At 38.0% G+C, this 23,661-nt stretch overlaps 1 pseudogene across 1 annotated transcript; it reads left to right on the top strand.

The window, feature by feature from the left end:
- The first annotated feature begins 21,085 nt into the window (after positions 1 to 21,085).
- On the top strand, positions 21,086 to 21,612 carry LOC308502408 (ferritin light chain-like; annotated as a pseudogene). The gene has a single exon. The product of its transcript is annotated as a ferritin light chain-like (transcript).
- The last annotated feature ends 2,049 nt before the right edge of the window (positions 21,613 to 23,661 follow it).

The raw sequence follows: 23,661 nt of genomic DNA, 5'->3' as shown, positions 1-23,661 counted from the left end.
TACCCAAAAGCTAAGCGCATCTTTTCCCAAACAGGTAACTCAGTTCTCAATCTTGGGGCATACATATTTCAGAGAGGAATGTTGAGGTACAGAGACGCCAAGTTGAAGAGACTCTTCTCCTAGGAGTGAGGTAAAAACCTTATAGGGACAAACACGTGACTACACATGGTGTGACGCCATCAGGTACCACCTCCAACTCCAGCCCTATCTCCCCACTCTCCCAGGATGACTCCACCCTCCCAGGATGTAACACATTCTCTTGCACACCATGACCTTTGCAACGCTTTTGCTCTCCCTGGAGCACTCTTCTCCATTTCCACTGTCAGGCATGGTTCCTGACTCTTACTCCTTCTGACCTCAGTTTAAGTAATATTTCCTCAGAGAGCCTCTGGCCCCCAAACCAAAGTAGGTGCTCTCTGTTTTTCCCTTTCATGTTATAACAGAGGATGCTAAAAAGAAAAAGTATACACTTTTTTTTTAGATTGTATTGGGAAAGGGGAACAGGACTTTATTGGGGAACAGTGTGTACTTCCAGGACTTTTTTCCAAGTCAAGTTGTTGTCCTTTCAGTCTTAGTTGTGGAGGGCGCAGCTCATCTCCAGGTCCAGTTGCCGTTGCTAGTTGCAGGGGGCGCTGCCCACCATCCCTTGTGGGAGTCGAGGAATTGAACCAGCAACCTTGTGGTTGAGAGCCCACTGGTCTATGTGGGAATCGAAACGGCAGCCTTCGGAGTTAGGAGCACGGAGCTCCAACCGTCTGAGCCACTGGGCTGGTGGTGGCTCATTTTAAGAAAGGAAAAAACTGTATTGAAATTGTAATACTCAATATATACCGATAACAAAAGATGAATACAAGTCATGTGGATACATTATTTTGGTATCCCTGGTAAATAAATATAATTCTTCTTATAGCCCATTATTTTCTTCATACTATTTATTCTACGAATGTGTCTCCTTGCTAATGAAGGAGCCTCATTCCACCATTACCTCCTGGCAGGCAGGTACTGTGTCTGTGTTCCCCACGGTATACCAATCACCTGCCACAAGCCAAGGGAACCCAGTGATGCTCTTGTTCAAGCCTGACTTAGAGAGGAATCTGTTCATGAAAATTTTTTAAGCCTCAGATACAATAACTTCTGTAGGCAACTCTCAATTCCAGTGCTCTCCCATCACCATAGCAACTCACATATCAAGAGGAGTGTCCTGAACTTTTACTCTGTCTCTTCATTGAGATAATGTGCGAGTGTGCAAGTGTGCGTGCATGCGTGTGTGTGTGTGTGTGTGTGTGTGTGTGTGTGTCGAGGGGTGGCCTGACAATCCATTAAACAGGGCATGGTATAAAGATCAACATTGTGCTTTGAGATCTCCTGTGACTTAGAATTTAGTATCAGTTGGGTTGGGTTCCTAACTGGGAGATGGGGATGGAGGAGGGTTGGTGTAGGAAATGTAACCAGTTGGGATACATTATAGAAACATGTGTCACCTTAGAGAAGTTCATATTAGATTCCTAATGAAGAATGGAGAAAGCAGCGGATTCCAAGCTTTCTGCTCCTCTGAGTTCATTCCAACACTGTCTGAATTTCAGACCTCCTTATGAATGATGTTGGGCTCTAAAGCATTCGTTTTCAGCAACCTGCATTTACCAATGCTCTTCAACAAATTCAGAAGCAAAGAAATGGAAAATCATAAGACTGAACTGGCATGGAGAGGAAACTTGCATGTCTTATTTACTAAAGTGTATTCAGCAGTCCACAAGTGCTTAGGTAAAAGTCTTTCCAGATCTTTCCAGAGGAAGTACCAATAAAGAAGTGGGGAGGGGGCAGACCGGTGACTCAGTTGATTAAAGTGCGAGCTCTGGGCAACGGGGCTGCTGGTTCGATGCCCAGATGGGCCAGCGAGCTGTGCCCTCCTCAACTAGAATGAAGTCAATGAGCTGCCACTCCGCTCCCGGGTGGCCAGATGGCTCAGTTGGTTGGAGCGCAGGTTCTCAACCACAAGGTTGCCAGTTCAATTCCTCTACTCCCACAAGGGATGGTGGGCTGCGCCCCCTGCAACTAGCAACGGCAACTAGCAACGACAACTAGACCTGGAGCTGAGCTGCGCCCTCCACAACTAAGACTGAAAGAACAACTTGACTTGGAAAAGTCCCAGAAGTACACACTGTTCCCCAATAAAGTCCTGTTCCCCTTCCCCAATAAAATCTTAAAAAGAAAAAAAAAGTGTTTAAAGAGACAGGGAGGGGAAGGAGGCCAATGAAGCTGTGTTACTGAGCACCTGAGACAATCCTGTGGGGAACTCTGGACGACCATATGAAAGACATTTCAAAATCATCTCAAAATCATCTCGCTTCCCCAGAGTGGGGAAAGCTAAGAGGGGAGGAAGCTAAGGTACTTCTTCTGTAATTCCCAGCCTGACTGAAAAAAAGCCCGTTAGTGGAGATGACTCTTGCAGGCATGTACTGGAATGGTTAATGCTCAGGGAACATGGGTAGGACACCAAGAGAGTCTGCTGCAGAGAAAGAAAAAAGCAGAGTAGAGAGTAAAAATAAAGAGGAGAAGGTAGGAACAACTCTGTGTGTGAGTGTGTGTGTGTGTGTGTGTGAATTAGATTAACAAAAATTTTAAAATAATACACACCTCACTATCAATCCCTTTATATAATTCTTCTCTCCACCTGAAATAAGCACTTCTACATTTACCAGTTTATAAAGATTGCTGTTTCTCATGCATGGATTTGCAAATAGAGCAACACAGAATAAAGTATTTATAAAAAAAATGGATTCATAGAAGAGAAAATTCTATAAAGGGCTAATAAACAAAATAAATATATGAAAAGATATTTCACTTCATTGGTAATCAGGGAAATGCATATTAAAAAGTGAAATATTATTTTGGGGGAAAAATATTCAGGGAATTATTAAAAAGAGCAATGATATTCAGTGTTGACAAGGAGATGGGGAATAGACATTGCCATACATTGCTGTTAGAAATGTGAGTTACTACAACTTTGGGGGAAATAAATGTAGCATAATACATTAAAATTAAAAATATACATATCCTTTTGTTTTTTCTGGAACCTTTCCTGAATAAATAAAAGCACCAGAATATAAGGATAGTTATACAAGAATGTTTATTGTGGAATTATTTGGGCAAAAACATTAATTCCATTAATAAGAAAAAATGGAAAATTTGTGGTATATCCATACTAGTAAAAATAATGAATTAGTGCTGTATGTGGTGACTTTGAGTAATATTCATGTTATAGTGAAAGACATTAACGAGTTGCACTGTCATGTGTATAGTTTAATCCATTCAAGTAAAAAAAAAGGAGAGTGAAAATATTACATCTGTACAGATATATTTATATGAGTTAGAGAAAGGTATGAAGAACATTCTTCAACTGTTACCATTAGTTACCTTCAGGTTGGGGGAGCATGGTGAGATTTGTAGTGGAGGGGGTGCTGCAGGGGAGAATGCTTGTTCATTGTATTGTTTGGCTTATGGCAAAAAGCACATATTTCTTTTGAGGTATCAAAATAAAATAAACCTCAGTGCTGGCAAGATTGAGAAGCAGATAGGTTAATAGAAAATTGGGGGGGTCTTGAAAAATCAATGGAATCATTGTGGAAATGATCAGAACAGCATAAACAAGGGTCCAAAAATGAATGATACTCACTTTGGGAACATATCTAGAAGAAATAGATACCTCTCCCCTCTCCATGACCCCCTCTTCTCTTAAAAAAAGTCATACACATTTTTCTTCAGCAGTGCTATAGAAAACCCACCTAGCCAAACACTATTGCAATGCACTTAGTACATTAAGCACATTATAATATACTAAGTACACTGCAATAGAATAATCAACCCCAAACTAGGTACCTGTGGGGTCTGTGAGTTCTGGCTCTTTTACATGCTGGTTGTATGACTTGAAGCATGTCACTTAACGTCTTTGAGCTTTCGTTTCCTCAACTTGAAATTGGGATAACAACGGTAGCTAACACAGATTTGCTCTGAGGGTTAGATGAGATATGCATATCATTATGTTTACTACTACTGCTTCATGATAAAATGAATGAGTGAGTGAATAGATGGATGGAGAACTCTACATGAGATACTGCTAAGTGAAAAAAACAGAACAAGATGTGTGCTTTATATTAATTAGGTAAAAATTATTTACACAGTTATTAAAATCAAAAGGTCAAAATGGTTTGTAAATGCCAGTAGTTGGTATTTTAACATAGAATTATTTGCCTCATTAATTTTATTGATCTTTTACTTTAAAGTGTGTTAATTATATAATAACTTCAATATTAATACATGTACAATATGAAACGCAAATCCAAGAAACAAAACTGCTTAAGGGTCTATTCTTTGACAATAAAAATAATGTTTTGTGGCATGCTCGGGACAAATGTTTATTATGTCCTTTTCCATTCTCTCTGTCTCTCTCTCTCTCTGTCTCATACACACACACACACACACACACACACACACACACACACACACACCCCAGAATATCCACAGAGTCCCCAGGCTGCTCACCGAGCTTGTGGCTGGCGGTTACAGTCTTACCAAAATACAGAGACTTCTACAATGTCTTGCCAGAAGGACCAAGGTCCAGACAGACTGAGGTATTTGGAGCAGGTTCACTTAGATGGAGACTGGAGAGCAAGGATACTGTCCACTTATGCAGGAAAACTATATAAGCCCGGTTAGTAATAAAAAGAGGAAGTCCAGGTTCCTTAGCAGAGCAGACAAGGCCCCTCAGCATCTGACTCAGACTCTTTGTTGGTCTCCATTCCTGGCACTGGGCAGAGCCCTACCATGCACCCTTGCACCAGCCCCACCAGCCCTCTTGCTAATCTCTGAACATGGCACGATGTGACCATCTCCGTGCTCTTGTCCCAGTTGCTTTCTCTGTTGGGAATGTCCTTCACACACCCCCAAGGTTCCTCTGGAAAAATTTCCCTGACGATTCTCTTCTCTTCTTTCCGTAGAAGATGGAATCATGGTCCACCGTGCACAGCACCAGGTACATTTCTCCTCCAGAGCACTTACCGTCCTGTACCATAACTACTTGGTTCTACAATGTGACATCCCCGACGAGACTATCATCGCTACCCATTTTTGTTTCTCTTTCATCCTGCAGTCGCTACTAAATCATAGGCATCCTGTTGGTTGGCAAAATGCATGGTGAAAGAAAACAGAGAGAGAGAATTGCGTATTCGGTGACATTGAAGTACAATTCAATTCAGCACCTCACTATTACACAACCAACTCTAACACAGAATTAAATATAAGCCCAGGTCATGTTCAGATGTCACCCAAAGAGTTCTCATTACAAGAGGCACAAGAAGAACTACAACAATGCTGTAATTTCACCTAATTTCTTCTCTACCTTCCGTGAACTCAAACATAGTAATATATGCCACTTGATATCATTTTCCTTTCTTTCCTTCCCTCTTTTTCTCCTAACCACTTCATTCACACAACAAATTTTGACCAAGCACCTAGTATTTGCTTAGCACCATGCTGTGGGGATACAAGCATTAATAAGATGTAATTCCTGCAATATTTAGATTCAGAATCTTGGCACGATCACTGAATAGTAACATGAACTTTGGGGAAAACAACCTCTTTGACCACAGTTTCCTCGTCTTTGAATTGGCCTAGTTTTGCTTCCATCAAGTGAGAATTCTTCCTCTTTAGAGCTTTGGGAAGAGGGAGAATTCACTTTGGCAGGACAGAGAGGAAAGGAAAGCTGTGGATACTCTTATATGACTTTTGTTGTTGTTGTTTTTCTGTCCCATCACAAGGACATTTGGCAACCTGCAGAAAAGAATGTGTCAGAGTCAAATGTAAGAGGAGAACCAAGGAGTGGAAAGACACGTGAAAGGAATAACCACAGGTGCATTTGCCAGGATAGAGTGGAGAAAGGGGTAACCCCACCACCTGGTTGTAACTTAAAATATCTTTTATACTCTATTGATATGGTTATTATATGTTAATAGTGGGGCAGAATTTGTACAGTTGATAAATGAATTTTATTCATGGGTATAAAATAACCTGATGGCTTTGAAGATGTTCTGTTTAAATGTTTTTTGTTTGTTTGTTTTTTATACTTCATTTTTCATTTATTTTTCAATAAGTTTTATTGGGGAATATTGGGGAACAGTGTGTTTCTCCAGGGCCCGTCAGCTCCAAGTCGTTGTCCTTCAATCTAGTTGTGGAGGGCGCAGCTCAGCTCCAAGTCCGGTCACCGTTTTTCAATCTTTAGTTGCAGGGGGCACAGCCCACCATCCTATGTTGATGTGAACCGGCAACCTTGTTGTTGAGAGCTCGCACTCTAACCAACTGAGCCATCTGGCCGCCCCTCCGGAAGCTCAGTGGCAGCTCGCTGTCTTCAATCTAGTTGTGGAGGGTGCAGCTCAGTAGCCCATGTGGGAATCGAACCAGCAACCCTGTCGTTCAGAGCTTGTGCTCTAACCAACTGAGCCATCCGGCCACCCTAAATGTTTAAATGCCATGTGTGAAAGTGAATTATTGAAGTCAAATCAGAAACAAACACATTACTGGATTGTACTCAAAACATATGAACAAGGTTACTGCTGAGTGGGGGAGATAAAATGAGAAACAGAGGGTGTTAGTTGGCTTATATTTTCTACAGGTTCCAAATATGTACTTAGAGCCAGACAATCTAGAGTCAGATCTCATCTCTACCACTTACTAGTCGTGTAACTTTGGGCAAAATACTGAAACTTTTCTTTCTGGGTTTCTTCATCTGTAAATGGGATAATAATACTATCTATCATATAGGATTATTGTACTTAGTAAATAGTAACCAGTAATATTACATTAGCCATCTTGTGATGGACAGTTGAGAATGGTTTTCTTCCTATATTAAACCTTTTGATGAAATAGAACATGAGCACTAGGATTAAATCTGAATGGGATGAGGAAAGAAAGCAAAGGAGTGGTAGAAATTTTCATTTGACTTAGATGTTTTTAGGTTGGATAATACAATAATAATATGTTTATTACAAGCAAAGAGAGCGCTGCAGATTTAGCCAGGTATTCACTGTAACCATTAGCACTTTGTATATCAGAAATTAAAACCTAACCTTATGACTAAGGCAGTTTGAGCCTATATTTATAATTGCCCTGGAAGTCTATTGCTGAAATGAAAGATCCTTATTCATTTGGGACTGTAGTCAAGTTCAGGCCAATGAAAGGAAGGCACTAATCTAAGACAGGGCTTGGGAAGGATGTCTTAACTTGTCAGAGAGATGTTTTCCAGAGGAGATACTGAGTAATGTTGAACTTGGAGGGAAGTTAATGTTATCTAACTAACCACAGTATAGCTTGTTTATTCTTTTTTGAAAGTGCTTTTCTCTGCATTATTACTTAAAATTCACTCTCCTATATCTGTCATAAGAAAGCCTTGAATATTTCTGAATTGTCTATCTGCAGACTAACTTTGGGCATGTATGCTTGGTATTGCTATTGTTCCTTTTCTAAATGCAACTCCCACCAGCACCCAGAGCAGTACTCTGACCAAGTGTAACTAGGGTTATGCAGAGTTTCATACAGTACCTGTCATCAGTAATATCAGAAGCCCACCAGGCTTCTTCAGTCCTATCAAATGGTGCCCTAAGCAAGCTATTATAAATACTATGGGAAAACAGGACTAAACAAGTTTGGGAATGCTGGGGGGTGGGGGAAGGGCTTCGAGAAAGACAGATCAAAAGAATGGAAAAAAGCCCCACTCACTAACCTTTTTTTTTTGGTGGGTGTTTCACAGTTGCTTCAAATTCTGGGCACTTGAAACACTTTACTCCCATCTGCAATAGAATAAGGCAAGGAGAGGTTCTTTGTTCAGGGTTCAAGTACTCTTGTGACTATCCCAAAATAACTCTGAGTGTAATACAGTAGGGCCTCACGTAGCTAAACCCTCAAGCCTTTGACCTGTCATCATTGTCATCCCAGTCGTTCTTTCCTCCTTTCTTAGGCACACCAAGCACTTGAATACAATTTTCTGTCAACACTCAGAGTTGCATACACCCCTTCTTTTTGCTTTTCTGAATCCTCTAGGAGTCTCCCTGTCAGTTAAAGAGAAAAGTACATAAGCTGGACTTAATCAAGGACTTGTCTTCTATTAATAGATAAGTTTTCCTAGTGGCTTACACTGTTCTTCACTCAGATTTGAATCAGATTAAGTCAATCTTCCCTGTCGGTTTTATTTCACCAAAGGATCTTATTTTCTTAATTTGTGAGATTTTGCAAGAATGGTGATCATATCACCCGGCCCTTTACTCAGAAGGCTATGTGTGCCACTACTCAGCATGTGTTTATCCCATCAGCCAAGTTATTGTGCTGAGTTGAGCGTTAAAGAAATCTGATCATTTCCCTGGTTTCTGTTTTGGGAGATGCTGGAGTTTTATCCATGGTGACAGTATGAAAACAATATTTAAATTAGGTTAACAAAGAGATGAGAGGGTAAAACTGCCAAGATTTTGTTTTAAATTATCTCAAGATGTAGCATAGGAAATGAAAAAGACATTTTTTAAAACTGGGCAGTTTCTTTCTTTTTTTTTTAAGTTTATTTATTTTTTCCTAAGGAGAGCATAGCTCCCAGTGACCCATGTGGGAATCGAACCGGCAACCTCGGTATTATGAGCACCACGCTCTAACCAACTAAGCTAATGAGCCACCCCCAAAACCGGGCAGTTTCTAGAGTTACAGTCATGTGACATGGAAAGACAGCACATAAAATATATGTATATAGACATATATTTTAAACTGACACTAAAAAGAAGGAAATAACATTGAACACTTGGGTAATGCAATTTCAGGTGCTTTATTTTTTCTTTTGTATATCATGTGGGATTTTTTTCCTCTCTTTCTATAGCTTTTCCTTATCTTTTCTGTATCTGTACGCAATCTGCTATTTTCATGCAAGTGTTGTTTTTTTTTTTTGTAGAATAAATTCCTAAAAAAGGAAGTATATCTATAAACCAAAGTTTTTAAAAAGGGCATAAACCATTTTTTTATTTTAAAAAAATATAAAATTTAAATAATAAAATATTACATAACCAAGTTTGCAATTTTTTTAATTTTTTTTTTAAATTTATTTGTGTTGGCTTCCTTTTATCCTGTTATAAATGGTACGTGGTATAAAAGAATGAAAACTGTTACTACTTGAATGAATAACCTTCCATATTATTCTTATTATTTATAAAACAGGATCATGTTATAAGACGGTTCTGCAACCTGCTTTTATCCTCTGACATATCTCAACCATATTGCTCCACATCAATATGCATAAGTCAACTTTCTTTTTGATGGCGGTAAGCTTCTTTGTATGTACAATTTCATTGTGTAGTAAATATGAAGGTTGGAAAATTAAATTAGAAAATCCTAGAAAAAGTGCTACATACCTCATTGCTGAATATCACTACAGTCACCTTCGAAGTACTCCCCTTGGGAAGCTATTCACCGACACCAGTGCCTAGTCCACCCTTCAAAGCAATTTTGGAACTCTTTTTCTGGAATGGCCATCAGAGCTGTCGTCGTATTACCCTTGATGTCCTGAATGTCACCAAAATGTCTTCCTTTCAATATTTCCTTTATCTTCGGGTAAAGAAGAAGTCATTAGGGGCCAGATCAGGTGAATAGGGAGGATGTTCCAATGGTTATTTATTTACTGGCTAAAAACTCCCTCACAGACAGTGACATGTGAGCTCGTGCATTGTTGTGATGCAAGAGCCATTAATTGTTGGCAAAAAGTTCAGGTCATCTAACTTTTTCACGCAGCCTTTTCAGCACTTCCAAATAGTAAACTTGGTTAACTGTTTGTCCAGTTGGTACAAATTCATAAGGAATAATCCCTTTGACATCAAAAAAAGGTTAGCAATATCATTGCCGCAAGTTCGCAAACTTAATTGTCAGACCGTGTGTGTGTGTGTGTGTGTGTGTGTGTGTGTGTGTGTGTGTGTGTGTGTGTGGAACTTGCCTCATTTTCTTAGTAATTGCAAATAATGCTACGCTAAACATCCTTTTACATAATCTTTACCATCTTGTGCATAGAGTTTTACAAATTTTAGAAATGGAAATCTAAGTTTGCCAGTCAGGCTGGGGAATGGGTTAGACAGCCTTTCCAGCTTATCATGACCACAGGATAATGATTTGTGCATCCTCCAACCAGCTCCTGCGACCTCATTGTCTGAAAATACACTAAGTTTTGTTGGAAAAATGGAAAAGTCCTGACTTCTTTTCAGTTTCTTCACCAGTAGATGGCACCTAGTCTTCCTTTATGTTGACTAAAATGCCCTCTGACTGCAATGCATTCCCAGCATGTCACTGAGCCATGATCACATCACGTACAAATGCTCCTGTCTCATTCCGCTTATCCCATGTTTGTATTGTTCTGGTTCCAGGACTCTGAGACTTTAAGCCAGAGGCTCTAACTTGAGCAGGAAGAGTTTATTTTGGGATGAAGAATCTTCCCCCATCGGAGGGCCTCTCAAACAGTGTCTCTATTTCTCTGTCTTTAGAAACTGGGACATTCTGGAGGGGAAAACTTTTTCTAAATCTGCAGAATTGCCTCTTTTCTCTCAGAAAATATCAGACTCATGTGTTGCTCAAATTTACTCGGTTTGTACAGGGGAACATGGAGTTACATGGATGCTAAGGACACATTTTGAGAATGATTTCAGTCAATTACGCTTAGGAAAATGACTCTATAAATCTCCTTAAGTATGTAGAGTTGATAGGATAAATATATATAAAGTATCTATTTCATCAACCCTATAAATATACATGTTTAAAATGGCCAAGGAGGAAGGAAGGAACAGTAAACTATGATTTTTAAAAATGTGATGACATGTCATTTTGTTTTATGTCAGTGACAGCTTTTTTAAATATATATCAGAAAAGCTCAATGTATGAGTTTAATATTTTACTTTCCTTAAAAAACATTTTGATCAAAGGGAATGTAATTTTTTTCTTAAAACAAAACAAATAAAAAAAGAACTTTAGTATGACCTTGAATAAACCTTCAAGAGAAATCTGGGAGAGAACCAGAATTTCATGATTTGCCTTTTTCTATAAAAATGGAAATGTCATGACAAAGCTCTTGCCTCTCTTAAAGAACAATTCTAGCACATGATTTTGTCAGAATAGATAAGAAAGATGAGCTTTTGGGTTTGGTAGAAAAGGAAAAAAATGACAAAGTATTATATTAGGCCAATCACGCCATGTAGCACTGTGAAAATTCCACATTGGGGTCCCTGGGGACAATTTAATAGTATGATATACAGGGTTTGCTTATCATCACCACAGCCTGCAAAAGTATAGTCCTTAAAGAATATCCAGATTTTCTTTCTCCCCTCCTCCCCTTTCCCTTTCAAACTCAGAGAGAGAATGTAAAGTGAGGGTCTTTTCTAATAGAATATTTTATAAACAATTAGGGGACATGGACCAGTAAAATACAAAAATATCTTGGTTTGGTTCTAAGTTAGCTGGATACATCATTAGGTTGACCCCCTCCCCCTGAATAACATGATATTGACATGGGGGGGTGAACAAGTGGTAAATTTTCAACTTAAAAAATTCTTAAGTATAGAATTATTTGCTTCCATATTTACGCAAACCCCATTGTTTTTCTTTAGCTATAACATTGTACTTTTAGATCTTTTTGTCCAGCCTAAGCCTATATAGCCCTAAAATTCCATCTTAACTTAAGATTTTAAAGGAAAGGTAAATAATCACTTTAGTAGGAAATGGTCAAGAAAAGTGACTTATAAACAGAATATAACCCTTTATACTCAGCACAGTATTAAGCTTTTTAAAAATAATCCCAAAACTGTTCCCTACAGGATTCCTTTTCTATCAGGTTTCTTGGTGTATTTAGTGACAGTTATTAGAGCATTAGCTACTTGACAAAGAAGCTGAAGTGTTGATGAGCAACCACAAGTGAAAGACTAGGGCTTGTGTAATTATATAGGTAATGGGTGAGATGATGTCCTCTAAGAATAGTTAGAGCAGCCTTTCAAAAATACCTCACCTTAACATAATGTCCTCGAGGTCCATCCATGTTGTCACAAATGACAGGATGTCCTTCTTTCTCATGAGATAAGTTAGACAGAGAAAGACAAATACTGTCTGATGGCACTTATGTGTACAATCTAAAAAAAAGCCAAATTTGTGAAAACAGAGAATAAAATGGTGGTTACCATAGGTCAGGAGATGGGGAGATAGGAAAGACATGAATGATACAAACTTACAGCGAGTAGTATAATAAACAAGCCCTGGAGAGTTAATGCACAGAATACTCCTAGTGAATATAGACAACAAAACCGCATTATAAACACCAAACTTGCTAAGAGACTAGGTCCTAATTATTTTAACCACTAAAAAGGAATGATAATTCCATGACATGATGGAGGTGCTAATTATTGCAACAAAGAAAATCATGTTATAATATATAATTGTATCCAATGAACATGTAAATTTACACAATGCTATAGGTCAAACATCTTTTGATTTAAAAAAAGAAAAAATAATAATACCTCCATTGTATAAAATAAGCTACACTTATAGAAATTTTTCCTCTGAACCAGTCAACGACAGCCACTCAGTCCTTAAAAATCTGACTGTTAAGATCTGTAGTTACAACCCTGATGTACATTTAACCAGCTGGGGGAACTTTAATTAAAAAAATACTGATGCTTGAGCCCCATCCCACTTACCCCAATGAAACCTAAATGTGGGCTTGGGCAAGGCAATGAAAGGCCCTGTATGGGTTGTTGTTGTTTTTTTCAAAGTCCCCAGGAGATTCTGATGTGCAGCAGGGTGGCAAATCATCTGTCTAAATCTAAAAGAAAATTTCCATTTCATATTCTCAGAGCAACTTCCAAGTATCTAGTTAGATTTTGAAGTTTTTTTTCCCCTTCCTCAGAAAGCGCTAACTGGGCTATGCTAATGATATAACCAAGACAGTTGGGGAGAGAAGAAAATCTGACTTATGTAAAAGGACCAAAGATACCCACAGAAATTATTTAAAGAAAGCAAACTTTTCTTGCTGAGGGTGCTTTATGGCTACTATTTATGGTGCTGTGCTTACCCATGCCTTTTTCTTCTTTCAGAGCCAGATTCCTAAGAAAGGATGAAGCTGAACAGTTGGCTTCCTCCTGTATTTGCCCTTCCCCCCTCAGTGAGCCCTAATGATGATTCGAGACTGCAACTTTCAAATGAAGGACATTTGTGGTCAAATGGAGTCCTCCTAATTTAGATAAATGGGATAGCATCTTATCATTCTTCCCAACTTCTCTGAAACTTGGTTTTTTTTTTCATCTGTGAAGTGCTGATGATAATTTTCAGGGCTATTACAAGAATTACATGGAAAACTGTATACAGAATGTAAGGATTAAATGGAATAATGTATGCAAAATGTTCAGCATCGTGTTTGACTCAGGCTTAGTACTCAAGAAATAATAGATATTATTATCTTAACTTTCCTTATCCACCTCCGCTTAACTGACTGGCAAAATTAACCACCTCTCTTTACTCCCTCTAAAAAAACATACTGACTGCTGCCCCTAGCACCGTGAAATACTCTTAAGTACACAGGCTTACTTCTCCTACCAGTTGAGTTATACCCTGATCAAGAGTATTGTTTGTTCCCAAACCTGTGTATGCCAGTAAGACTTGTAATTGAAATTTAATTAAATATTAAGTAAACAGATAAAGTATGAATGTGGAGAGTTGTTTCTATAAACACTAGGCTGAATGCCTAAATAAATTCAAATTGCAAAAAAATAGTCAAAGTAGGTGTGGTGAAACAACTAACTAAAGACTTAGAAAATGGTAAAAAGCTAGAAAAATTCTAGGCACATTTTGATTTTTAAATGATTTTAAGTTTTGGATCTGCATTTGAGAGACAAAGAATGGAAATCATATGATGTCATTTATGTAATACCAATAAGAATATAATCAGCATGTCTAATAAGGAAAAAGCCTTGGTCTATGTCAAAATATCAATGACTCAATGTACCTTAAAATATTAGCACAAATGATTTTTTAAAATTATCAGATTTGTTGATTAACCTACCATTTTACCATGTTGGATAAAGGGGTTTTAACTAAACTTTTGTTTTCTGAAGTTTTCACATTAGGAGAATAGGAGAAAGGGTGATTTTTTTTTTTTTTTTTTTTTAAGATTTTATTGGGGAAGGGGAACAGGACTTTACTGGGGAACAGTGTGTGCTCCCAGGACCTCTCCTTCCAAGTCAAGTTGTTGTCCCTTCAGTCTTAGTTGTGGAGGGCGCAGCTCAGCTCCAGGTCCAGTTGCCCATGCTAGTTGCAGGGGGCGCAGCCCACCGTCCCCCGCGGGAGTCGAACCGGCAACCTTGTGGTTGAGAGCCCACTGGCCCATGTGGGAACCGAACCGGCAGCCCCTGGAGTTAGGAGCACGGCGCTCCAACCGCCTGAGCCACCGGGCCGGCCCCAAAAGGGTGATTATTTTGTTTCCTCAAGGTAGCCTCTTTCCAGTTATAATTAGCGTGAGATAAATAAGACATTCTTTTCTCCTTTTTTTTTTACTAACCAAAAATTTTAAACATGACAATATTTTAATGAATCTTCATTCTATAGGTATTTTAATCCATCCTCTAGGTTTAACAGCTGTCAACTCATGGCTAATCATTTTGATTAGTTTCTTGCTATTCTGTATTATTTTGAAGCAGAGCATATCCTGTCAAGTCGATTTTTTCCATAGCTACAATACTTTATTTTATTGTTCCCAATTAGAAAATGTTATTGAAGTATAATGTGCATATAGAAAAGTACATATAGCTATACAATTCATTTTCACTAACCCGATATATTGGTATAAGCAGCATCTAAATTGAGAAGCAGAATATTACGACTTTTAATCACGTAGGATAACTTTGCCTATTTTGTTCTTCATAAGATGGAAGTATATAGTATGTTCTCTCTGTGTCTAGCAGCTTTTATTTTAGCATTAGGTGTGTGAGATTCATCCATATCATTTATTCTCATTGCTACCTAATGTTCCCTTGTGGGAATATACCACAATTTGTCCATTGTGGTATACTAATGAAGAATTGGATTGTTTCCAGTTTTCTGTTATTACGAATGCTGCTGTTACTTATCAAGTGCATAAGAATGCATTTCTGTTAGATATTATACCTAGGAGTGGAATTGCTGGGTCAATTTCAGCTTTTGTAAACATTGCCAAGCATATTTCCAAGTTGGTTGTCCCAGTATCTAAATAGCACATCACTCTAATAGGCCAGATTTTATAAATTTAAAATATTTGGTTTTCTTTTAAAATATTTTACTGCCAAATATTAATATGACTCTGGGTGGTGAACACACAATGTGATATGTAGATGATGTATTACAGAATCGTTTACCTGAAACCTGTGCAATTTTGCTAACCATTGTCACCCCAATCAATTTTAATTTAAAAAAAAATAAAGTACACACACACACGCACACACCATGGTTTTGATTCTCTAAAACTTTTCTACACTTAATTCTAAATCTTCCCAGTTTTTTTAAATAAAGGCACACTCGCTTAATGAAGATGATTACACTGGTAGTGAACTGAGGTTATCCTTTTGCAATCAAGACAGATTCTATTCCAGTTAATGGTGGTCATTTCAGACCAGAGATTTGATCCAGATTTGATCCCTAGGGCTCCAATATTTAATGGTTCTCCCAATTCCACTGACAACCTGGGCTCCTTCTTCGAGTCACTGTGTTTTGGGTTTTGAAACTTGGAAGGAGGTTGTCCTCTAACTTGCATGACTCCGTTTTCTAGCCATTGTCAAGTGTCCTCAACTCAGAACCACGCTGATCACTTGCTTTCATTTCATGTTTCTTCAGCGCTTAAGACATGCGCATAGGTTTCTTGTATCTAAAGACTTTTGGATGTAACAGCGTTTTAAAATACATAAATGTTTTTTCCCACTTAACTCATACGGCTTTGAACCTGACGAAGTTCTAAAATATGAAAATGCTTCTCTATTTTGCTTGACGGAAACTAAGGATAATGCGTTTCAGGAATGTCTTAAAGGATTCTTAATGACTTTATCTGATTTGTCCTAATTCATGAAATCATTCTATTGATACATCTCTCAAAATTAAGCACTAAGACTTTGCTTGTGGATCATTCCTTCCTAATCCATAGCTATGCATTCTGAAAGTCCACTACAGACTTTGTTCATTGATCCCTGCGTTTTCCTCACTTAACCCAAAGGTGATTCAAAGTCTTTAAAGTAGTGTTGCAGGTGGCACTATGGAGATCTGTGGACAGAGCCTATGGAGGAAGCCATTTGTGGTCCTCTTTGTCATGCTAAAAGGGCCACCAACAACTCAGGATTGGAAGAGTGTTTTCCAAGGAAAGCTATTCACCTAAATTTAATAGAGGAAGTAGAGTGTAATTGTTAAGACCATGGATTCTGGCAAACACTTGCTTTCCAATACTGGTTCCACCTTTTTACTAACTGTGAGCTTTGGAAAATTATTTAAACTCCTTGTACCTCCGTTCCTTCACCTTTTAAGATGAGGGATAACGATGGTAGCCATCTCATAGCGTTTTATAGAAATTAAATGAGATAATACATGTAAAATGCTTAGGAGGATGCCCAGGACACTGTGTTTACTAAATGATGGTGGTGACCTCCCTGAATTTTCTGGGAGACAGTTGTGGGTGAAGCACACCTTCAACCAGGAAGGCAAAATGAGGGCACTACGGGGCTGCAGCAACAGTCAGGGCAGCTGAGCAGGGCCAGCGTCTTTTAAACAAAGGCACAGGGAAGAAAATAAATCTGAGCCCCAGAATCCCATCTCAGAGGCCCTGGCACTGCAAATAGCAGCTGCAGCTGCAGACCCAGGGCTGGCCTTTACATGTCCAGTGTGAAAAGACTCACAGTGACAAACTGATCTTTCCAGCACACCCACACAGAGTCAGCAATCACACATAGGAGTAAATGCTGAATAGTAAGCAGTCATTTTTTTGTAGAGGATAGCAGACTGGCTCATAATACTGACAATATAGGAAATAGGGTTTGGTAAATTTTGTACACTGATTAGATGTTCTTAGATGTACTATAGATGATTCTGGATTATTTAGCTGCCAATAATAAACCCTTCCATCTGTAGAACACTTAACATGTCCAGACGCTATGCCAAGGACTTCACATGTGTTGTTAGCTCACTTAACCTTCCCATGTCTCTATGGGGAAGATACAATTATTGTCTTACTCTTGGTCTTGAAATGGGGTCAGCAAAAGATGAGGAAACTGAGGCTGAGAAGGTTAAATAATTTACCCAAATTATAAGATTCTAAGTACAGAGCCAAGATATAAATTCAATTATATCTGACACCAGCATCTCATCTGTTAAACACTTTGCTCTGCTGCCTTGAAATTACAATGATATCTTACTCATAAACTATTTCATGTGCTTATTTCTTATTACCTCATATAGTCCCCTATAGGGAGGAGCAGGATGACATAACTTGTTTTTTTTTTTTTTTGTGTGTGTGTGTGTGTTTAAAGATTTTATTGGGGAACAGAGTGTACTTCCAGGCCTTTTTTCCAAGTCAAGTTGTTGTCCTTTCAATATTAGTTGTGGAGGGTGCAGCTCAGCTTCAAGTTGTTGTCCTTTCAGTCTTAATTGTGGAGGGCGCAGCTCAGCTCTAGGTCCAGTTGCTGTTTCTAGTTACAGGGGGCGCAGCCCACCATCCCTTGCAGCAGTCGAACCAGCAACCTTGGGGTTGAAAGCCCGCTGGCCCATGTGGGAATCGAACCAGCAGCCTTCGGAGTTAGGAGCATGGAGCTCTAAACGCCTGAGCCACCGGGCCAGCCCCACACTTGTTTGTTTTGTATCTCCACACTTTCACACATAGCCAAAGCTGAATAGATACTTATTGATAATTTCAAACAATGTGAGGATGAAATAGGAGAATCACAGGAATTGGTCAGATCCCAGTGACATAACCTCAAAGTCACTTAAAAAAAATACTCGCTTCTCAACCCATACACACTTATTTTTTTCAGCCACAAATTACTGCATGCTGTAAAGGTGATTAAGACAAGATCCTGCCTCAAGAATACTACAGTCTAGACTAAGTATTGCAAATTCAAATGCCCACCTGGGTTAGGCAGTTAACATAAATGACTGAAGCGGCCTGAGAAACAAACTGGGGTGGCCCTTATTGAACTCCAGCTTATTGTTTCTACCTGGACCCAGTATTTTTAAAAGAAGCCAGAAATTCATATTTCACGTGGTTTTTATATTTTTTTATATGAAACAATTGTGTGGGCTAAGCAAAATTAATTTGCAATCTGGATGTAGGTCACAGATTGAGATCTTTAGTTTAAACAATGACAAGTAAATAAGGACAATAGGAGGTAGACTGTTTTTACTATATACGGAGCATTATAAAGTATTTAGTGAACTTAGAGATCATTTCCAGCTGGAACATGAGAGAAGACTTTGTGGAGGAAGTCATCTCTGAATTTATCCTTCCAAAATGGATCAGTTTTGGAGCTACCATGATGGAAAGTAAAGCTGCTTCAACTGAAGGAAATGGCAGAAACAAAGACCTGCAGACGGGAAATGGTGGGTCAAGGTCAGGTACCTCTAAGTTACACTGTGCTTTTTATTTTGTTTTTTAATTTCTTACTGAAAATGCAGTTATTGTACATACAATCTACAGTCATCAGAATTAGGAAAATTTTTGTGTATTCCAATAAGCATATAAGCACAGAGTAGAAGACACAGAGACTGGAAATTGTTAGGGTCCATTGATCAAAGGAGATTTTAAGGCAAAGGAACTCTCGCTGCTTATAGCCTACTGCATGGTGTGATAGGACATGAAGCTTAAAAGAACATCTGAGTCTTGGAAGAGATCCAGCAAAGGCACCAGGACTAATTTGGGAGATGAAGGGTATGTCTTATGAGGAGAGGCTTAGAGGGCTTAACATGCTTCAGCTTTAAAATAAGGTGGGTGAGCAGAGTTCTATTGATAGACTGCAAGGCTTCCAGTATGAACTTGTACTTGCTGTGAGAGAAAATTCAAAGTCACATTAAGGAATGTCAAGAAGGCAAGTTCCTTTCTTTTTCATTTTAAGAATGATGAGTCCAGGAACATTTTGTGCAAGAAAGTTGTGTTTTTTTTTTAATAGAATGGATTTCCAGACTATTTAGAGAAATGTCTTCAATTTTATTACCATCCATTCCCTGAACTGCTAAATTTAAAGATCAATTATTCATAATATCAATGTACAATATTGTGGGTAGAAACATCATTGTCCTGGTAGCTGCAAGTGTACATAGAACAAACTCCACAGAGAGAGAGAGAGAGAGAGAGAGAGAGAGAAAGAGAGAGAGAGAGAGCCAAAATTTACTTAGTCTAAAATTTTATAAATTTACCAAACTTTCACTACCGTCACCATCTAGTCCTTCTTATTTCACATACTGTGAGGCAATTTATGGCTGGGGGAACTGGTAGCCTAAGAATGTAAGTGATAATGTGGGGTCAGACTTCAAATTTTAAATTACTCGATAACTTGCTTTCTTTTGTATTTTGACTAATTTCATTTTGGATCCTGGACCTCTGCTTTTTTCATGGCTTAGGTAAAACTCAATATATGCATAAGAAAAAAACTGGAAGGAAATATCACAATTTAAGCAATTGTTATCATCCTTCACTGATTAAATTTTTAATATTCAATATACATAGTAGGTTTAGAAGTGAAATTCAAGATCAAGGTCAGACAGGGGTTCTGGGAGTCATTCACACAGTAATAGCTGAGAATCTGAGAGGGGATTAGCTCACCAAGGGAGAGAATGTACACAGAGCGCAGAAAGCCAGGAGCAGAATCTTGGGGAAAGTCTCCCCCACTTCCTCCAAGGCCCATGCAAAGGAGGAGAGGGAAAGCAGAGGGAGAGGCAGGGTCTGTCCACTACCACTTAGACCCATTGGTCCCTTCCTCCTGATCATTGTCCTCTTCTGAAACTGGTCATCTAAACAAGGCCCTTAAACTATTTTGTTCACAAACCTTTTGGTATGGACTGAATTGTATCCCCCCACATTCATATGTTGAGTCCTACCCTCTAATATGAAAGTATTTAGAGATGGGGACTTTGGAAGGTAATTAGATTTAGAAGAGGTCATGAGGCTGAGATCCTCATGATGGGTTTAGTGTCCTTATAAGAGGACTAGAGAGCTTTTTCTCTGTCTCTCTCTGCCAGGTGATGACACAATGAGAAAACTGCCATCTGCAAACCAAGAAGATAGCTCTTAACCAGAACTCGACCAGTCTGGCAGTCTGATCTCAGATTTTCAGCATCTAGAACTGTGAGAAATAAAATTATTTTGTTTAAGACACCCTGTTGATGGTATTTTGTTATGGTAGCCTGAGCTGGTGAATGCATCTTCAAAAAAAATTTTGGATAATCTTTACACATTTTCAAACTGATATTTAACATTTTCTATCATAAACTTAAATAGTTGCAAAGAATGTCATTTCCAGCCTTTTGTAAAAGTTGGCATCAAAAACAAAAATAAAACTAACCTCAATATTTTAAATATTTCCGATGGAATAAAAATATCATAGTGATATGATACCCACCACAATACATAAGATATAAATAAGCTCTTTATCCTCTTAAAATTTAACATTATTCCCTTTCTCCCTAAATAAATATTTTTATTCTACTTGCCTCATAGAGTTCTAGTCCCATTTAATGTAATTCCTTGCCTTAAATGTTTTATGTTTTTTTTTTTTTATTACTTTTTCATCTTATATTTCTCTGCCTCAAAGATATACAAATAGTGCTCTTAGCAGTCCCCGGGATCTGTCTCTTGCTTCCACAGTGTTTGGATGGAACAGACCCAAGAAGGGGAGACCCAAGACTCCCCTTCTTCCAGCCTCCGACCAACCTCCAACCTCTTTTCCAGTCTCAACCTTTGGAACCAACTCAGCTATCCTCGGCCTCCAAAACCAGCCAACACCATTTTTTGAGCTTAACTCCTCACTGCCAAGCAACCATGAGCTCCCAACTTCCTCAAAATTATTCCACCAAGGTGGAGGCCACCGTCACCCACCTGGTCAACCTGCATCTGCAGGCCTCCTACACCTACCTCTCTCTGGGCTTCTACTTCAACCACGACCATGTGGCTTTAGAGGGCGTGGGCCACTTCTTCCACGAATTGGCCAAGGAGAAGGGCGAGGGAGCCCAGCATCTCCTGACGATGCAAAACCAGGATGGCGGCCGCACCCTCTTCCAGGACCTGCAGAAGCCTTCCCAAGATGAGTGGGGTAAAACTCAGGATGCCATGGAAGCCGCCATGGTTGTGGAAAAGAACCTGAACTAGGCCCTTTTGGATCTGCATGCCTTGGGTTCTGCTGCACAGATCCACATCTCTGTGACTTCCGGGAGAACCACATCCTGGCTGAAAAGGTGAAACTCATCAAGAAAATGACAGACCAGCTGACTAACCTCCATGGGCTGGCTGGCCCCCAGGCCAGGCTTGGCAAGTTTCTCTTCGAAAGGCTCACCCTCAAGCACAACTAGGAGCCTTTGGAGTCGAGAGGCTTTTGAGGGGCCCCTCTGCCATCCCCCTGGCGTTGGACTTCTGCCTGAGCCTCTCCCTGCAACAACTAGGCAACCTTCTAACTAACCTGGAGCCCTCTTCCTGTAACAACTAGACAACCTTCTAACCACCCTGGAGCCCTCTCTCATGCCCTGGGTCAAATTGAAGCAATAAAGCTTTTCGCAGCAAAAAAATAAAAATAAAAAAAGGTATATAAATAGAAATTTTAAAAACTTTATCTTATAACTACAAGGCTTTGCAGTGTGTTAAAAGTATATCTGGAATTAAGTTGTTGGTACAAATATACTTTTACACAATTGATGTAATGGAACATAAAATATATTACCAACTGATAAGTAATTAAGCACAAAATAATACTTTACTAAAAATGTATGTTAGGTGGAAAATGCTTTTTTCCCAATTAGTTTATTTATTTATGGTTGAGTATTATTTATTGTAAGAAAGAAAGAGTTCAGTATCAATATCAGACAGAATATTCTAGCCACAAAGGTCACATATTGTATGATTTCATGTATATGAAATGTCCAGAATAGGTAAATCCACAGAGACAGGAAACATATTGGTTACTAGAGGTAGGCAGAGGAGTAACGAGTTAATGAGTACCAGGATTCCTTTTAGTGTGATGAAAATGTTTTGGCATTAGATAGAAGTGGTGATTATACAATCTCTGAATTTACTAAATGCCACTGGATTGTTCACTTTAAAATGGTTAATTTTAGGTGATGTAAATTTCACATCACTAAAAATTAATTAAAAAAGAAAACAATAACAAGAAAATCCTAATTTCATAGAAATTAAGAAATCCCTTTTAAATAACTCCTGAATCAACGAGCAAATTAAAACCAAAACTGAAAATTATTCAAAAATTAGTAAAAATACCGGTACGTTCAATTAAAAATTTGTGTGATACAGCTATATTCCCAGGCTGAAAATAAACTCTAAATTAAATCCTCCACATAGAAAAGGAAAAACAACAACAACAGATTTGACCTAAAGAAGTTACGAGAAGAAAAGAAAATAAAACTACAAACTGGTTCTTTCAAAGCACCAATAAAAGTAGTTATACTCTGCAAAAACATATTAAGGGAAAGAGAGAAAATAAAAATTTTGTTAGAACTGAAAATGGGGCATAAAAATCACAAGCATAGCAAACACTACAAATTAAAATAAAACCCTTTTCTGCATTCTTTGGTTGGTACAGAGAACATTATTGCTTTTATTTTGAATATTCCTACTAAATATAGAAGAAATAATTTTCTAAGTTAATTTAAAAAGAAATAGAAATACTGAGCATCTCAATTTAAAGAAGAAATTGGAAGCATTTGTAAAGATTTACTATTTAAAAATGGATCAGACCAGATGGTTTTATAACCAAGTGCTATCTATCTTCAAAGAACACATTTTCCTATGTTACTCAAACTATATTAAATATTAGAAAAAGATGCAAGTATCTATAATCAATTTTATGATGGTAACATAACTTACATGATAAAGATAGCACAGACAAGAATTTATAGAATAATTTCACCAACAAATAAATGCAAAAATATCTAAAATAAAATATTAGCAAATGAATCCAAAATTTTATCAATAAAATAATACACCATAATGAAACAGGATTATTGCTAGAAAGGCAAGGATTGTCCAACGTTTGGCAATTTTTCAAAATACTATAACATTTTTATATACAAATCAAAGAAGAAAAACACATAATTACAAATAAATTCAATCAGTAATGGCTATTGATAAAATTCAATAGCCATTATTAATAAATAAGTATAAATAAAAGGAAACAACCTAAAATGATAGGATATGTATTGCAAATTAATAACAAATGTCATATTAAATTTTAAATGCTAGATCCATTTTTATTAAAATCAAGAACAAGAGAAGAAGACCTACTCTCCACACTATTATCACATTATATTTGGGCTTCTAGCTAATGTAATAATAAAATAAAATTAATTCAATAAATATTGGAAATAAAAAAACAAGATTATCATTTTTGC

Source organism: Rhinolophus hipposideros, assembly GCF_964194185.1.
Source record: "Rhinolophus hipposideros genome assembly, chromosome: 9".
Classification (NCBI taxonomy): domain Eukaryota; kingdom Metazoa; phylum Chordata; class Mammalia; order Chiroptera; family Rhinolophidae; genus Rhinolophus; species Rhinolophus hipposideros.
This window is presented reverse-complemented; position numbering and strand designations above follow the sequence as displayed.